This window comes from Hyla sarda, chromosome 9 (assembly GCF_029499605.1).
Source record: "Hyla sarda isolate aHylSar1 chromosome 9, aHylSar1.hap1, whole genome shotgun sequence".
In the NCBI taxonomy this organism is placed as follows: domain Eukaryota; kingdom Metazoa; phylum Chordata; class Amphibia; order Anura; family Hylidae; genus Hyla; species Hyla sarda.
In genome coordinates this window covers 151,879,552-151,889,551 of record NC_079197.1, presented here as the reverse complement: position 1 = coordinate 151,889,551, position 10,000 = coordinate 151,879,552, and the positions used below count along the sequence as shown (strand labels likewise).

At 43.1% G+C, this 10,000-nt stretch overlaps 21 non-coding genes across 21 annotated transcripts; 8 read left to right on the top strand and 13 right to left on the bottom strand.

Moving 5' to 3' along the window:
* The first annotated feature begins 82 nt into the window (after positions 1 to 82).
* On the top strand, positions 83 to 192 carry TRNAL-CAA (transfer RNA leucine (anticodon CAA)). Its single transcript has 2 exons — positions 83 to 120; positions 147 to 192. It is a non-coding gene; the product is annotated as a tRNA-Leu (tRNA).
* A 120-nt stretch (positions 193 to 312) lies between these two features.
* TRNAR-UCG (transfer RNA arginine (anticodon UCG)) lies at positions 313 to 385 on the bottom strand. Its single transcript has one exon. It is a non-coding gene; the product is annotated as a tRNA-Arg (tRNA).
* Positions 386 to 857: 472 nt separating this feature from the next.
* On the bottom strand, positions 858 to 930 carry TRNAR-UCG (transfer RNA arginine (anticodon UCG)). Its single transcript has one exon. It is a non-coding gene; the product is annotated as a tRNA-Arg (tRNA).
* Positions 931 to 1,947: 1,017 nt separating this feature from the next.
* Positions 1,948 to 2,020, bottom strand: TRNAR-UCG (transfer RNA arginine (anticodon UCG)). The gene has a single exon. It is a non-coding gene; the product is annotated as a tRNA-Arg (tRNA).
* A 782-nt stretch (positions 2,021 to 2,802) lies between these two features.
* TRNAL-CAA (transfer RNA leucine (anticodon CAA)) lies at positions 2,803 to 2,912 on the top strand. The gene is made up of 2 exons: positions 2,803 to 2,840; positions 2,867 to 2,912. It is a non-coding gene; the product is annotated as a tRNA-Leu (tRNA).
* A 120-nt stretch (positions 2,913 to 3,032) lies between these two features.
* On the bottom strand, positions 3,033 to 3,105 carry TRNAR-UCG (transfer RNA arginine (anticodon UCG)). Its single transcript has one exon. It is a non-coding gene; the product is annotated as a tRNA-Arg (tRNA).
* Positions 3,106 to 3,577: 472 nt separating this feature from the next.
* TRNAR-UCG (transfer RNA arginine (anticodon UCG)) lies at positions 3,578 to 3,650 on the bottom strand. The gene has a single exon. It is a non-coding gene; the product is annotated as a tRNA-Arg (tRNA).
* A 242-nt stretch (positions 3,651 to 3,892) lies between these two features.
* On the top strand, positions 3,893 to 4,002 carry TRNAL-CAA (transfer RNA leucine (anticodon CAA)). Its single transcript has 2 exons — positions 3,893 to 3,930; positions 3,957 to 4,002. It is a non-coding gene; the product is annotated as a tRNA-Leu (tRNA).
* Positions 4,003 to 4,118: 116 nt separating this feature from the next.
* Positions 4,119 to 4,191, bottom strand: TRNAR-UCG (transfer RNA arginine (anticodon UCG)). The gene has a single exon. It is a non-coding gene; the product is annotated as a tRNA-Arg (tRNA).
* Positions 4,192 to 4,663: 472 nt separating this feature from the next.
* On the bottom strand, positions 4,664 to 4,736 carry TRNAR-UCG (transfer RNA arginine (anticodon UCG)). The gene has a single exon. It is a non-coding gene; the product is annotated as a tRNA-Arg (tRNA).
* Positions 4,737 to 4,978: 242 nt separating this feature from the next.
* TRNAL-CAA (transfer RNA leucine (anticodon CAA)) lies at positions 4,979 to 5,088 on the top strand. The gene is made up of 2 exons: positions 4,979 to 5,016; positions 5,043 to 5,088. It is a non-coding gene; the product is annotated as a tRNA-Leu (tRNA).
* A 116-nt stretch (positions 5,089 to 5,204) lies between these two features.
* On the bottom strand, positions 5,205 to 5,277 carry TRNAR-UCG (transfer RNA arginine (anticodon UCG)). The gene has a single exon. It is a non-coding gene; the product is annotated as a tRNA-Arg (tRNA).
* A 787-nt stretch (positions 5,278 to 6,064) lies between these two features.
* On the top strand, positions 6,065 to 6,174 carry TRNAL-CAA (transfer RNA leucine (anticodon CAA)). The gene is made up of 2 exons: positions 6,065 to 6,102; positions 6,129 to 6,174. It is a non-coding gene; the product is annotated as a tRNA-Leu (tRNA).
* A 120-nt stretch (positions 6,175 to 6,294) lies between these two features.
* On the bottom strand, positions 6,295 to 6,367 carry TRNAR-UCG (transfer RNA arginine (anticodon UCG)). Its single transcript has one exon. It is a non-coding gene; the product is annotated as a tRNA-Arg (tRNA).
* Positions 6,368 to 6,839: 472 nt separating this feature from the next.
* Positions 6,840 to 6,912, bottom strand: TRNAR-UCG (transfer RNA arginine (anticodon UCG)). The gene has a single exon. It is a non-coding gene; the product is annotated as a tRNA-Arg (tRNA).
* Positions 6,913 to 7,154: 242 nt separating this feature from the next.
* TRNAL-CAA (transfer RNA leucine (anticodon CAA)) lies at positions 7,155 to 7,264 on the top strand. Its single transcript has 2 exons — positions 7,155 to 7,192; positions 7,219 to 7,264. It is a non-coding gene; the product is annotated as a tRNA-Leu (tRNA).
* A 434-nt stretch (positions 7,265 to 7,698) lies between these two features.
* On the top strand, positions 7,699 to 7,808 carry TRNAL-CAA (transfer RNA leucine (anticodon CAA)). The gene is made up of 2 exons: positions 7,699 to 7,736; positions 7,763 to 7,808. It is a non-coding gene; the product is annotated as a tRNA-Leu (tRNA).
* A 430-nt stretch (positions 7,809 to 8,238) lies between these two features.
* On the top strand, positions 8,239 to 8,348 carry TRNAL-CAA (transfer RNA leucine (anticodon CAA)). The gene is made up of 2 exons: positions 8,239 to 8,276; positions 8,303 to 8,348. It is a non-coding gene; the product is annotated as a tRNA-Leu (tRNA).
* Positions 8,349 to 8,468: 120 nt separating this feature from the next.
* On the bottom strand, positions 8,469 to 8,541 carry TRNAR-UCG (transfer RNA arginine (anticodon UCG)). The gene has a single exon. It is a non-coding gene; the product is annotated as a tRNA-Arg (tRNA).
* A 473-nt stretch (positions 8,542 to 9,014) lies between these two features.
* Positions 9,015 to 9,087, bottom strand: TRNAR-UCG (transfer RNA arginine (anticodon UCG)). The gene has a single exon. It is a non-coding gene; the product is annotated as a tRNA-Arg (tRNA).
* A 467-nt stretch (positions 9,088 to 9,554) lies between these two features.
* Positions 9,555 to 9,627, bottom strand: TRNAR-UCG (transfer RNA arginine (anticodon UCG)). The gene has a single exon. It is a non-coding gene; the product is annotated as a tRNA-Arg (tRNA).
* Positions 9,628 to 10,000: the final 373 nt, after the last annotated feature.

The following is a 10,000-nucleotide window of genomic DNA, read 5'->3' as shown; positions in this document are numbered from 1 at the left end:
CATCCTCCGACTATAACAAAGGGATATTTAACATTTATAGTGTTCCCAAGGGGGAAGAGGAAAAGGTAAGGAAGCTGTGTTTGTCAGGATGGCCGAGTGGTCTAAGGCGCCAGACTCAAGAGTAGTTTCTTCCCCATACTTGGGTGTTCTGGTCTCCAGATGGAGGCGTGGGTTCAAATCCCACTTCTGACAATGTGTTTTTAGCCTAAGACACGGTGACGTGCCTCTAACTGATATTTTACTTTTAGGAGTCATGAGAGCACATTCTTACGAACGTTAAAAGGAGATGAACACGTCAACCAAGTGCCACTGCGACCACGAAGGGACTCGAACCCTCAATCTTCTGATCCGAAGTCAGACGCCTTATCCATTAGGCCACACGGTCCTGACTGGTTGGCCAGTGTTAAGGATTCCGAACTACTTTAAAACTATCCAAGATTAATTACAATGTGTAAAAGATGATTTCCACTTATCACTGATCTCCCACTTCTGAAAAAAAAAAAGATTGCTGTTTCTCTCTCTAATCAACAAACATTGATATTCTTCATTCTCCGACAATAACAAAGGGATATTTAACATTTTTAGCGTTGCCAAGGGGGAAGAGGAAAAGGTATGGTAGCTGTGTTTGTCATGATGGCCGAGTGGTCTAAGGCGCCAGACTCAAGAGTAGTTTCTTCCCCATACTTGGGTGTACTTGTCTCCAGATGGAGGCGTGGGTTCAAATCCAACTTCTGACAATGCGTTTTTGGCCTAAGACACGGTCACGTGCCTCTAACTGATATTCTACTTTTAGGAGTCATGAGAGCACATTCTTACGAACGTTAAAAGGAGATGAACATGTCAACCAAGTGCCACTGCGACCACGAAGGGACTCAAACCCTCAATCTTCTGATCCGAAGTCAGACGCCTTATCCATTAGGCCACGCAGTCTTGTTTGGTTGGCCTGCGTTAAGGATTTCGAACCACTTTAAAGCGATCCAAGATGAACTACAATGTGTAAAAGATGATTTCCACTTATCACTGATCTCCCACTTCTGAAAAAAAAAAAAATTGCTGTTTCTCTCTCTAATCAACAAACATTGATATTCTTCATTCTCCGACAATAACAAAGGGATATTTAACATTTTTAGTGTTCCCAAGGGGGAAGAGGAAAAGGAAAGGAAGCTGTGTTTGTCAGGATGACCGAGTGGTCTAAGGCGCCAGACTCAAGAGTAGTTTCTTCCCCATACTTGGGTGTTCTGGTCTCCAGATGGAGGCGTGGGTTCAAATCCCATTTCTGACAATGTGTTTTTGGCCTAAGACACGGTCACGTGCCTCTAACTGATATTTTACTTTTAGGAGTCATGAGAGCACATTCTTACGAACGTTAAAAGGAGATGAACACGTCAACCAAGTGCCACTGCGACCACGAAGGGACTCGAACCCTCAATCTTCTGATCCAAAGTCAGACGCCTTATCCATTAGGCCACAAGGTCCTGACTGGTTGGCCCGTGTTAAGGATTCCGAACTACTTTAAAACTATCCAAGATTAATTACAATGTGTAAAAGATGATTTCCACTTATCACTGATCTCCCACTTCTGAAAAAAAAAAAGATTGCTGTTTCTCTCTCTAATCAACAAACATTGATATTCCTCATTCTCCGACAATAACAAAGGGATATTTAAAATTTTTAGTGTTCCCAAGAGGGAAGAGGAAAAGATACGGTAGCTGTGTTAGTCAGGATGGCCGAGTGGTCTAAGGCGCGAGACTCAAGAGTAGTTTCTTCCCCATACTTGGGTGTTCTGGTCTCCAGATGGAGGCGTGGGTTCAAATCCCACTTCTGACAATGCGTTTTTGGCCTAAGACACGGTCACGTGCCTCTAACTGATATTTTACTTTTAGGAGTCATGAGAGCACATTCTTACGAACTTTAAAAGGAGATGAACACGTCAACCAAGTGTCACTGCGACCACGAAGGGACTCGAACCCTCAATCTCCTGATCCGAAGTCAGACGCCTTATCCATTAGGCCACACGGTCCAGACTGGTTGGCCCGTGTTAAGGATTCCGAACTACTTTAAAACTATCCAAGATTAATTACAATGTGTAAAAGATGATTTCCACTTATCACTGATCTCCCACTTCTGAAAAAAAAAAAGATTGCTGTTTCTCTCTCTAATCAACAAACATTGATATTCCTCATTCTCCGACAATAACAAAGGGATATTTAAAATTTTTAGTGTTCCCAAGGGGGAAGAGGAAAAGATACGGTAGCTGTGTTAGTCAGGATGGCCGAGTGGTCTAAGGTGCCAAACTCAAGAGTAGTTTCTTCCCCATACTTGGGTGTTCTGGTCTCCAGATGGAGGCGTGGGTTCAAATCCCACTTCTGACAATGCGTTTTTGGCCTAAGACACGGTCACGTGCCTCTAACTGATATTCTACTTTTAGGAGTCATGAGAGCACATTCTTACGAACGTTAAAAGAGGAAATGAACAAGTCAACCAAATGCTACCACAAGGGACTCGAACCCTCAATCTTCTGATTCAAAGTCAGACGCCTTATCCATTAGGCCACGCGGTCTTCTTTGGTTGGCCTGCGTTAAGGCTTTCGAACCACTTTAAAGCGATCCAAGATGAACTACAATGTGTAAAAGATGATTTCCACTTATCACTGATCTCCCACTTCTGAAAAAAAAAGAGATTGCTGTTTCTCTCTCTAATCAACAAACATTGATATTCTTCATCCTCCGACTATAACAAAGGGATATTTAACATTTATAGTGTTCCCAAGTGGAAAGAGGAAAAGGTAAGGAAGCTGTGTTTGTCAGGATGGCCGAGTGGTCTAAGGCGCCAGACTCAAGAGTAGTTTCTTCCCCATACTTGGGTGTTCTGGTCTCCAGATGGAGGCGTGGGTTCAAATCCCACTTCTGACAATGTGTTTTTAGCCTAAGACACGGTGACGTGCCTCTAACTGATATTTTACTTTTAGGAGTCATGAGAGCACATTCTTACGAACGTTAAAAGGAGATGAACACGTCAACCAAGTGCCACTGCGACCACGAAGGGACTCGAACCCTCAATCTTCTGATCCGAAGTCAGACGCCTTATCCATTAGGCCACACGGTCCTGACTGGTTGGCCAGTGTTAAGGATTCCGAACTACTTTAAAACTATCCAAGATTAATTACAATGTGTAAAAGATGATTTCCACTTATCACTGATCTCCCACTTCTGAAAAAAAAAAAGATTGCTGTTTCTCTCTCTAATCAACAAACATTGATATTCTTCATTCTCCGACAATAACAAAGGGATATTTAACATTTTTAGCGTTGCCAAGGGGGAAGAGGAAAAGGTATGGTAGCTGTGTTTGTCATGATGGCCGAGTGGTCTAAGGTGCCAGACTCAAGAGTAGTTTCTTCCCCATACTTGGGTGTACTTGTCTCCAGATGGAGGCGTGGGTTCAAATCCCACTTCTGACAATGCGTTTTTGGCCTAAGACACGGTCACGTGCCTCTAACTGATATTCTACTTTTAGGAGTCATGAGAGCACATTCTTACGAACGTTAAAAGGAGATGAACATGTCAACCAAGTGCCACTGCGACCACGAAGGGACTCAAACCCTCAATCTTCTGATCCGAAGTCAGACGCCTTATCCATTAGGCCACGCAGTCTTGTTTGGTTGGCCTGCGTTAAGGATTTCAAACCACTTTAAAGCGATCCAAGATGAACTACAATGTGTAAAAGATGATTTCCACTTATCACTGATCTCCCACTTCTGAAAAAAAAAAAAATTGCTGTTTCTCTCTCTAATCAACAAACATTGATATTCTTCATTCTCCGACAATAACAAAGGGATATTTAACATTTTTAGTGTTCCCAAGGGGGAAGAGGAAATGGTACGGTAGCTGTGTTTGTCAGGATGGCCGAGTGGTCTAAGGCGCCAGACTCAAGAGTAGTTTCTTCCCCATACTTGGGTGTTCTGGTCTCCAGATGGAGGCGTGGGTTCAAATCCCACTTCTGACAATGCGTTTTTGGCCTAAGACACGGTCACGTGCCTCTAACTGATATTCTACTTTTAGGAGTCATGAGAGCACATTCTTACGAACGTTAAAAGAGGAAATGAACACGTCAACCAAATGCGACCACGAAGGGACTCGAACCCTCAATCTTCTGATTCGAAGTCAGACACCTTATCCATTAGGCCACACGGTCCTGACTGGTTGGCCAGTGTTAAGGATTCCGAACTACTTTAAAACTATCCAAGATTAATTACAATGTGTAAAAGATGATTTCCACTTATCACTGATCTCCCACTTCTGAAAAAAAAAAAGATTGCTGTTTCTCTCTCTAATCAACAAACATTGATATTCTTCATTCTCCGACAATAACAAAGGGATATTTAACATTTTTAGCGTTGCCAAGGGGGAAGAGGAAAAGGTATGGTAGCTGTGTTTGTCATGATGGCCGAGTGGTCTAAGGTGCCAGACTCAAGAGTAGTTTCTTCCCCATACTTGGGTGTACTTGTCTCCAGATGGAGGCGTGGGTTCAAATCCCACTTCTGACAATGCGTTTTTGGCCTAAGACACGGTCACGTGCCTCTAACTGATATTCTACTTTTAGGAGTCATGAGAGCACATTCTTACGAACGTTAAAAGGAGATGAACATGTCAACCAAGTGCCACTGCGACCACGAAGGGACTCAAACCCTCAATCTTCTGATCCGAAGTCAGACGCCTTATCCATTAGGCCACGCAGTCTTGTTTGGTTGGCCTGCGTTAAGGATTTCAAACCACTTTAAAGCGATCCAAGATGAACTACAATGTGTAAAAGATGATTTCCACTTATCACTGATCTCCCACTTCTGAAAAAAAAAAAAATTGCTGTTTCTCTCTCTAATCAACAAACATTGATATTCTTCATTCTCCGACAATAACAAAGGGATATTTAACATTTTTAGTGTTCCCAAGGGGGAAGAGGAAATGGTACGGTAGCTGTGTTTGTCAGGATGGCCGAGTGGTCTAAGGCGCCAGACTCAAGAGTAGTTTCTTCCCCATACTTGGGTGTTCTGGTCTCCAGATGGAGGCGTGGGTTCAAATCCCACTTCTGACAATGCGTTTTTGGCCTAAGACACGGTCACGTGCCTCTAACTGATATTCTACTTTTAGGAGTCATGAGAGCACATTCTTACGAACGTTAAAAGAGGAAATGAACACGTCAACCAAATGCGACCACGAAGGGACTCGAACCCTCAATCTTCTGATTCGAAGTCAGACACCTTATCCATTAGGCCACGCGGTCTTGTTTGGTTGGCCTGCGTTAAGGATTTCGAACCACTTTAAAGCGATCCAAGATGAACTACAATGTGTAAAAGATGATTTCCACTTATCACTGATCTCCCACTTCTGAAAAAAAAAGAGATTGCTGTTTCTCTCTCTAATCAACAAACATTGATATTCTTCATCCTCCGACTATAACAAAGGGATATTTAACATTTATAGTGTTCCCAAGGGGGAAGAGGAAAAGGAAAGGAAGCTGTGTTTGTCAGGATGACCGAGTGGTCTAAGGCGCCAGACTCAAGAGTAGTTTCTTCCCCATACTTGGGTGTTCTGGTCTCCAGATGGAGGCGTGGGTTCAAATCCCACTTCTGACAATGTGTTTTTGGCCTAAGACACGGTCACGTGCCTCTAACTGATATTTTACTTTTAGGAGTCATGAGAGCACATTCTTACGAACGTTAAAAGGAGATGAACACGTCAACCAAGTGCCACTGCGACCACGAAGGGACTCGAACCCTCAATCTTCTGATCCAAAGTCAGACGCCTTATCCATTAGGCCACAAGGTCCTGACTGGTTGGCCCGTGTTAAGGATTCCGAACTACTTTAAAACTATCCAAGATTAATTACAATGTGTAAAAGATTATTTCCACTTATCACTGATCTCCCACTTCTGAAAAAAAAAGAGATTGCTGTTTCTCTCTCTAATCAACAAACATTGATATTCTTCATCCTCCGACTATAACAAAGGGATATTTAACATTTATAGTGTTCCCAAGGGGGAAGAGGAAAAGGTAAGGAAGCTGTGTTTGTCAGGATGGCCGAGTGGTCTAAGGCGCCAGACTCAAGAGTAGTTTCTTCCCCATACTTGGGTGTTCTGGTCTCCAGATGGAGGCGTGGGTTCAAATCCCACTTCTGACAATGTGTTTTTAGCCTAAGACACGGTGACGTGCCTCTAACTGATATTTTACTTTTAGGAGTCATGAGAGCACATTCTTACGAACGTTAAAAGGAGATGAACACGTCAACCAAGTGCCACTGCGACCACGAAGGGACTCGAACCCTCAATCTTCTGATCCGAAGTCAGACGCCTTATCCATTAGGCCACACGGTCCTGACTGGTTGGCCAGTGTTAAGGATTCCGAACTACTTTAAAACTATCCAAGATTAATTACAATGTGTAAAAGATGATTTCCACTTATCACTGATCTCCCACTTCTGAAAAAAAAAAAGATTGCTGTTTCTCTCTCTAATCAACAAACATTGATATTCTTCATTCTCCGACAATAACAAAGGGATATTTAACATTTTTAGCGTTGCCAAGGGGGAAGAGGAAAAGGTATGGTAGCTGTGTTTGTCATGATGGCCGAGTGGTCTAAGGTGCCAGACTCAAGAGTAGTTTCTTCCCCATACTTGGGTGTACTTGTCTCCAGATGGAGGCGTGGGTTCAAATCCCACTTCTGACAATGCGTTTTTGGCCTAAGACACGGTCACGTGCCTCTAACTGATATTCTACTTTTAGGAGTCATGAGAGCACATTCTTACGAACGTTAAAAGGAGATGAACATGTCAACCAAGTGCCACTGCGACCACGAAGGGACTCAAACCCTCAATCTTCTGATCCGAAGTCAGACGCCTTATCCATTAGGCCACGCAGTCTTGTTTGGTTGGCCTGCGTTAAGGATTTCAAACCACTTTAAAGCGATCCAAGATGAACTACAATGTGTAAAAGATGATTTCCACTTATCACTGATCTCCCACTTCTGAAAAAAAAAAAAATTGCTGTTTCTCTCTCTAATCAACAAACATTGATATTCTTCATTCTCCGACAATAACAAAGGGATATTTAACATTTTTAGTGTTCCCAAGGGGGAAGAGGAAATGGTACGGTAGCTGTGTTTGTCAGGATGGCCGAGTGGTCTAAGGCGCCAGACTCAAGAGTAGTTTCTTCCCCATACTTGGGTGTTCTGGTCTCCAGATGGAGGCGTGGGTTCAAATCCCACTTCTGACAATGCGTTTTTGGCCTAAGACACGGTCACGTGCCTCTAACTGATATTTTACTTTTAGGAGTCATGAGAGCACATTCTTACGAACGTTAAAAGGAGATGAACACATCAACCAAGTGCCACTGCGACCACGAAGGGACTCGAACCGTCAATCTTCTGATCCGAAGTCAGACGCCTTATCCATTAGGCCACGCGTTCTTGTTTGGTTGGCCTGCGTTAAGGATTTCGAACCACTTTAAAGCGATCCAAGATGAACTACAATGTGTAAAAGATGATTTCCATTTATCACTGATCTCCCAACTCTGAAAAAAAAAAGATTGCTGTTTCTCTCTCTAATCAACAAACATTGATATTCTTCATCCTCCGACTATAACAAAGGTATATTTAACATTTTTAGTGTTCCCAAGGGGGAAGAGGAAAAGGTAAGGAAGCTGTGTTTGTCAGGATGGCCGAGTGGTCTAAGGCGCCAGTCTCAAGAGTAGTTTCTTCCCCATACTTGGGTGTTCTGGTCTCCAGATGGAGGCGTGGGTTCAAATCCCACTTCTGACAATGTGTTTTTGGCCTAAGACACGGTCACGTGCCTCTAACTGATATTCTACTTTTAGGAGTCATGAGAGCACATTCTTACGAACGTTAAAAGAGGAAATAAACACGTCAACCAAATGCGACCACAAGGGACTCGAACCCTCAATCTTCTGATTCGAAGTCAGACGCCTTATCCATTAGGCCACGCGGTCTTGTTTGGTTGGCCTGCGTTAAGGATTTCGAACCACTTTAAAGCGATCCAAGATGAACTACAATGTGTAAAAGATGATTTCCACTTATCACTGATCTCCCACTTCTGAAAAAAAAAGAGATTGCTGTTTCTCTCTCTAATCAACAAACATTGATATTCTTCATCCTCCGACTATAACAAAGGGATATTTAACATTTATAGTGTTCCCAAGGGGGAAGAGGAAAAGGTAAGGAAGCTGTGTTTGTCAGGATGGCCGAGTGGTCTAAGGCGCCAGACTCAAGAGTAGTTTCTTCCCCATACTTGGGTGTTCTGGTCTCCAGATGGAGGCGTGGGTTCAAATCCCACTTCTGACAATGGGTTTTTGGCCTAAGACACGGTCACGTGCCTCTAACTGATATTTTACTTTTAGGAGTCATGAGAGCACATTCTTACGAACGTTAAAAGGAGATGAACACGTCAACCAAGTGCCACTGCGACCACGAAGGGACTCGAACCCTCAATCTTCTGATACGAAGTCAGACGCCTTATCCATTAGGCCACACGGTCCTGACTGGTTGGCCCGTGTTAAGGATTCCGAACTACTTTAAAACTATCCAAGATTAATTACAATGTGTAAAAGATGATTTCCACTTATCACTGATCTCCCACTTCTGAAAAAAAAAAAAGATTGCTGTTTCTCTCTCTAATCAACAAACATTGATATTCCTCATTCTCCGACAATAACAAAGGGATATTTAAAATTTTTAGTGTTCCCAAGGGGGAAGAGGAAAAGATACAGTAGCTGTGTTAGTCAGGATGGCCGAGTGGTCTAAGGTGCCAAACTCAAGAGTAGTTTCTTCCCCATACTTGGGTGTTCTGGTCTCCAGATGGAGGCGTGGGTTCAAATCCCACTTCTGACAAAGCGTTTTTGGCCTAAGACACGGTCACGTGCCTCTAACTGATATTTTACTTTTAGGAGTCATGAGAGCACATTCTTACGAACGTTAAAAGGAGATGAACACGTCAACCAAGTGCCACTGCGACCACGAAGGGACTCAAACCCTCAATCTTCTGATCCGAAGTCAGACGCCTTATCCATTAGGCCACACGGTCCTGACTGGTTGGCTCATGTTAAGGATTCCGAACTACTTTAACACTATCCAAGATTAATTACAATGTGTAAAAGATGATTTCCACTTATCACTGATCTCCCACTTCTGAAAAAAAAAAGATTGCTGTTTCTCTCTCTAATCAACAAACATTGATATTCTTCATTCTCCGACAATAACAAAGGGATATTTAACATTTTTAGTGTTCCCAAGGGGGAAGAGGAAAAGGTACGGTGGCTGTGTTTGTGAGGATGGCCGAGTGGTCTAAGGCGCCAGACTCAAGAGTAGTTTCTTCCCCATACTTGGGTGTTCTGGTCTTCAGATGGAGGCGTGGGTTCAAATCCCACTTCTGACAATGCGTTTTTGGCCTAAGACACGGTCACGTGCCTCTAACTGATATTCTACTTTTAGGAGTCATGAGAGCACATTCTTACGAACGTTAAAAGAGGAAATGAACAAGTCAACCAAATGCGACCACGAAGGGACTCGAACCCTCAATCTTCTGATCCGAAGTCAGACGCCTTATCCATTAGGCCACGCGGTCTTGTTTGGTTGGCCTGCGTTTAGGATTTCGAACCACTTTAAAGCGATCCAAGATGAACTACAATGTGTAAAAGATGATTTCCATTTATCACTGATCTCCCAACTCTGAAAAAAAAAAAGATTGCTGTTTCTCTCTCTAATCAACAAACATTGATATTCTTCATCCTCCGACTATAACAAAGGTATATTTAACATTTTTAGTGTTCCCAAGGGGGAAGAGGAAAAGGTAAGGAAGCTGTGTTTGTCAGGATGGCCGAGTGGTCTAAGGCGCCACACTCAAGAGTAGTTTCTTCCCCATACTTGGGTGTTCTGGTCTCCAGATGGAGGCGTGGGTTCAAATCCCACTTCTGACAATGCGTTTTTGGCCTAAGACA